This window comes from Haemaphysalis longicornis, unplaced genomic scaffold, assembly GCF_048455015.1.
Source record: "Haemaphysalis longicornis isolate Haplotype H1 unplaced genomic scaffold, Haemaphysalis longicornis Haplotype H1 scaffold_11, whole genome shotgun sequence".
In the NCBI taxonomy this organism is placed as follows: domain Eukaryota; kingdom Metazoa; phylum Arthropoda; class Arachnida; order Ixodida; family Ixodidae; genus Haemaphysalis; species Haemaphysalis longicornis.
This window is the reverse complement of record NW_027526214.1, coordinates 126,059,216-126,065,215: the sequence shown is the minus strand read 5'-3', so window position 1 is coordinate 126,065,215 and position 6,000 is coordinate 126,059,216.

Here is a 6,000-nt window from a genome sequence, read left to right as displayed (position 1 = left end):
CCAATTCGCAAGTTCTTATTTTCGCAAAACCGCCGGCCATACAGAGACTAACAAGAAAACTGTATGCACTCACTCAACTCGATTTATATTGGAGAATTGAACGAGCAGATACAAGTAAGACATTGAAATGGAGGAGCCTCAACTATCACACACCAGTTCCGATTGAAAGCAAGGGATACAGATGAGCTGCTAGCATGCGTTCCATGCAAATTAGCTCAGCAGTGAGCTTTGCATATATCATGCATACTCCACTCACAGTACCTGCGGGTCTAATAAATACATTCTTACTGTGACCTAAATTTCACTTGTGGTGTTCCGGGAATGTTCTTATTAGTGCCTTGGAGGTTACTGTCTTTAAACGATTAAAAATCTACTTGATGTAAGCATTCGTGCTTTGTGTGTGCTCTTCTTGCATTTCAACAGGTGTCAGCACACTCACAGATTATGCACCTGCAGGTGCTGCTGCTGGCTGTCCTGGGTCAGCTGCCTTCCAGTCCAGTTTCAATGGCTTTGCCAGGGCCTCCCTTGGCCAACCGACACTGCACCTGCTGTACCCAAGTACTGACTGGCCTTTCGTTGGTGCTCCTTACGCTCTGCCGCCAGGAATGGTCATTCATCCATCATCTGGCCGCTTGGACCACCCGTTCAGAAGTCAGCGCATTTGCTCGACACATTGGTCCAGGCACTGCTGCCATATCGGTGCACCCACCGATTAGGTACTTTCAGGTTTGTTATTGCATATTGTGGAACCTGCCATGATGTATACCTGTTAGCAGTGCTGTGGCCTCTGATTATTTGAAACATTTTCATGAAGCAGTGCTGTGCGTTTGGAATGTGTCATTGCTTACCAGAGATATTCAAGAGAATCTGGGGCCGATGAATAAAGGGCAAGAAGAGAAATTGAACTGACTTTGAAGCAAGTATTCGTATGTAATCAAGCCAAGCAAACATTTAGGATCTTTCGATATGGTTTTGAACTTGCAATACAAACTGGTCTACTTCAGATCATACTGGTATTAATCATACTATACCGAAAAGTACATCCCGCAGTCTGTAGAATTCTGACAGCGCTTTTTTCGCAGTCGCTCATGACAGGCACTATTCTCAATGGTTGGACGATAGTCGAGGTAGCACCAATCTTTAAATCAGGAGACGGTACTTCACCATTATATTTCCCTAACAAGCACCGTATGCAAGGTCGGGAAACATTTCATCCACTCTCAGGTCGCTAATTATTTATAAAATACAATATCACATTCGAGTATCACCACGGTTTTCACAAGGGTTACTTGAGCAACACAACTTTCAGGGTTTGTTCACGATCTACATTGATCCAATGACGCAGGCTTACAAACTGCGGTAGTTTTTCTCGATTTTTCTAAAACATTCAATCGCATTGCACACCACAGACTACTTCTAAAACTTCACCCTAATGTCCTCACTAGAGCGAAAGATTTTCATTCTTCTCAAATGCAGTTTACTTCTAATAACTATATACTTCTTTTGCTCGTGCCACTTTGTTGGCCCCCCAGGCAGGTTGCTTGGTCCTGTCTATCATCCATGTTGCATATCCTCCCATGTAGGTCTATTTGCAGATGTTGTATATTATAACACAATTTCTTTCAACTACTACCGTCAATGCTTTCAATCTGATCTTAACACAATCAACTCCTGGTGCTGCAAATGGCTAATGTCGCTTATCTCTGAAACAAAGTGCATGACTTTAACGGTGGCAAGTCTCGAATTGTAAATACTCACTTCATTAACAACAGCCTGATTACCTCTTGAGACAAAGGTGTTTTGGTAGGCCGGTAGGGGAGGGGGGATTGCATGGTGGATTTCAAAAGGTAGATCGATTGGGAAAATAAGACGTGTGATTAATATTTTCATTTGCACTCCAAAACTGGCTTTATTTCATATGTTTAACCCACTGCAGTGGCTAGGGTGGTGTGCTGTGGAGGCGAATGTCGGTTAGATACCGCTTTGTGTGGCCGCTTTTCAGATGGAGGCAACACGTAAAGACGCCCGTGTTTTGAGATTTCGGTGCGCACAAAAATACCCAGTTGGTCAAAATTAATGCGAAGCCTTCCCCTACAGTGCTCCCCATATCCCAAGTGTAGCTTTGGCGTGTTAAACCATCGTTTTTTTTTCATGTTTTTGGTATATTACCAGCTGCTGTAGCAGGTGCAACATAAAGGTGAAATTATACATAATGTTTCCAAGAGCTAAATGTAAAGGCCATATTGAAGTGCGTTTATGGGTCTATCTCATAGCAGTAGTGAAAGGTTATATACTCTGGTGGAGGTTAAGAACGGCAATGGCTCATGTGGTGTAGTCCAGTGTTTGACGGAATGCCGTGTAGGCAGGTGAAAGCATTATTGCAGTGATGAAACGTAGGTCACTGACCAAGTCAAGAAAGCCATTTAACGGTTTGGTGATTGTTCACGGTGAGCATGTGTCGTGGAAAACGAAGCTATATATTGGGCATTACGCGGCGCAATGAGTTTGCATAGATATGGTGCAGATTGCCATCCATTATGTTGATAATGTTGGGCGTCGTCTGAACGATGAGGGACTCGGGCAGTAATCGAGAAGATAGATTGCACTCAGTTGTCAGTAATTTTGTCTTGTTCCAGTCGACCACGTGTCCCGTCCTCTCACGGTGCTCTGCCAGTGGACTTGTTTTTGCATGGCTCTTGTTCACTTCGTTCCAGTGCTGCGTTAATCTTCTGTGCAGATTGCCCATTTCGCCAATGTACACTGATTTGCATTCACCGCATGGAATCTAATAAACAATGCCCGGAAGCTTGGAGCGTGAGAGGGGGTCTTTCACGCTGACAATGTCAGAACATAGCTTGCTAGTGGGCACATGCACGATGTGCACAATGTGTTTCTTGAAAATGCGTGCAAAAGCTTTATTGATGAGTAGGACGTGGGTAATTGCTGCGCGTTTTGATGCAGTCCTTGTGGCTGCCTAAAGCATTATATTCAGAAAGAAGCGAAGAGGGCCACTAGCAGGAATCTGCATTGACATTAGCAGGCAGAAGCGTCCACAAGGCCTGTGTCAAAACGTGCTGCAATTCTCGTCCTACACATCAATCAAGCTTTTGCACGCATTTTCAAGAACCACATTGTGCACATCGTGCACGTGCCCACTAGCAAGCTATGTTCTGACATCAGCGTGAAAGACCCCCTCTCACGCTTCAAGCTTCCAGGTGTTGTTTATGTTTTGAACGAAAAAAGTGCCATTTACAGGAGACACCTCCTTCCTTGCCGATTTCCGATGCCTGATTGTTCAGTTTGTGGGGATAAGTTTAGCAGATTGCTCACATGTCTAACCTGTATTTGTGCTTGAGCAGTCAAACACTGATGTTAGCAGTGAAGTAGGTGAAAATTGTAGTTTGATTGTAGTTGTGTGCAGATTACCTACATTGTGTTAATTCGTAGAAAAGCAAAATTGAGGTAACCCTGCTAACTGTTCCACATTGCAGCATTTTATTATGCGAACGTTAAGAAGTTCAGCTGCTTGTTAAAGGTGAAATAAACAGTGGTACAAAAAGAACAGCATCTACTAAACAGAAATACCTTCACAATCGCAGGATGCCAACGGTCCGCCTACCAACTTGTGTCCTGCATCGTTTCTGCTGGCTGGAGCGGCTCATGGAGCATTGTCCAGCTTCGCAAAGTTTGTGGTCAAGCGCTCCTCGAAGTGAAAGATAACGCAGAGGGATCTTTTGTTTTAATGCCACAATTCAACGTGCTCAGCAGGAAATTTACTCGTAAGGTTTTTTAAATAATCATCACCCAAGAGGGCATGTTACCTACGTCTTCGGTGGAATGTGTTTGCACTCGGGTTATTTGTGACAGAAACAAGTGAACCGTGTCGTGAGAGTCATTGAGGCCTTGTTGATTGTGCATGCTTCTGAAATGACATTTTAATTCGGCTGAATACTTTTCATATATTACGATTTGTGAACAAATTATGGTAAAAGTCATGATTAGTTGTCCTACAGTGCAGGAAGGAAATGCCAACATACGTTTTAAGCACCTCTGATATTTCAGTTCGTTGGCTGGTGAGCAATAAAACAAAACTGAAAATGTTTTAAAGTAAAATCAAATATTCCTTGTCACCAGTGCATGACCATAGTAAAAGCTATCTAGTCACCAAATTTAGAATTAGACACGAAATGCCAAGAAAAATAGGGAAATAAACTAGACAGCTCGCTACAATAAACCAATTCGTAAAATTCCTCAATGTCTATAAAGTGATGATTCAGGCTGGTTAGATAAGATGTCAGTGGGTTTACACACCCAACTTGCAGGGAAGCACATGAGCTCTCAATATTATCATGTTTTTAGTGAAGACCATCTTCCATCATTAAGCTGCTTTGCACATTGATGCCAGTCTGATAAATGTAGTCCTGAATTTTTGTTATGATCAATATTTGTATGGGAACCATATATTTTTATATGATGTCGCTGTGTATTTCTGAAACTTCACCTAGTCACCAATTCCAATTTGTTGTGGTCAGGTTTTTTCAACTAATTCGTAGCTTTTTTAACAATTATGGTATATTTTGTGTGCCGAAAGGAATGCCTCATTGCATTTTTAGCCTATGTAGTGTTGAAAGCGGACATTTTGCTTCAAAGTGGAATGTTGGGCTAGCAACAAGGTACTTCGCGTGCTGCTCACTTTAATTCATGCCATTATTTTTAATATTATCATTTAAAATTAAAAGCCAACCAATTTGCTGTCGTTTTAATTTTGTCACCTACTTTATACTTTCTTTTTTTTTAACTTTCTGCAAGGATTGACTATCCATATTTTTATGATACCAAGACATTGGACTGGGCTAGCTGGTACATGTTTGAATGGATGAAAAACCCTAGGAAAACCCAGGACACAGAAGAGAACGACGGGACAAGCTTGTGCCGTCATTCTGTTTTAACTGTTTCCTGTGTTTACCACTGGTTTTTTTATGCATTCAAACATTTTTTATGAGTGTGTAGAACAGTGATTAGTTTAGGTGCTCAAACAATTTTTGGCTGCGAAGGCTCCCTGTAGCATTTATATAAGTGCTCTCTGCTCTTTTTTTGAGCCAATACCCCATCACCAGTCTTCATGAGGTGGTCTTTTGTAGAAATGAAGTTGAAATAAATATTTGTTTCCATTGCTTTGCATGTTTTGAAAGAATTTCTTGTTCATTCATGTTTCTTTCAACCCTGTTTCAGAATCCTGCATAAGGCATTTCCTCTTTTATTTTTTTTTCAGAACCAGGAAGGGTGCTCATCCTCGGTTCTTGCTGAAGCTGCAGTATCCATACTTTACACGTGAGCTCTGAACACACAGTAATTATGGTATGAAACATTCTACCAGTATAAGCTTGCTTTGTAGACGTCATTGTAGACGTGAAAGTTCTTTACAGTGTAATCCAATGTCTACAACTTGTAAAAATTAGTTTTGTGGCTAAAATGTTTGAGATTATTTTAAAATGGACGTCAACTACTATTTAGAATCGCTGTCTGAATTGGCAGCCATTTTCCTGGTGGATACAGAAAGTGAAAAAGCGCATGTGTAGAGATTTCAGTGCACCTTGAATGTCCCAAATTTACCAAAGCTAATCCAAAACCCTCGTTGTGGTGCACTTCATTTCCCATGTACAGTTTTGCGTAACAACAGCTAAAAATTTATGATTAATTTAAACTTATTTTAATGTTTTTAAATGCAAATATTCTCAGTTTAAGCTGCCATATTTAGAGTAAAATATTTTGTAACAATTATATAGCTATCAAAGGTTTACAGATAAGCTTTTTGCTTTTGGTTATGCACCTTCTTATCAAAAGTAAAATGTTGTTAAGAAAGGCAGAAGAAACCCAAATATAGAAATTAGCAAACCCTAAAGCTGCGGATAGACTGAATGTTTTGTAGAGAATCTTTTGCTGATTTCAGTTTTAGTCAACTCTAAAAAAGTCCATCGACGTAGAATGCTTGCCGTGAGG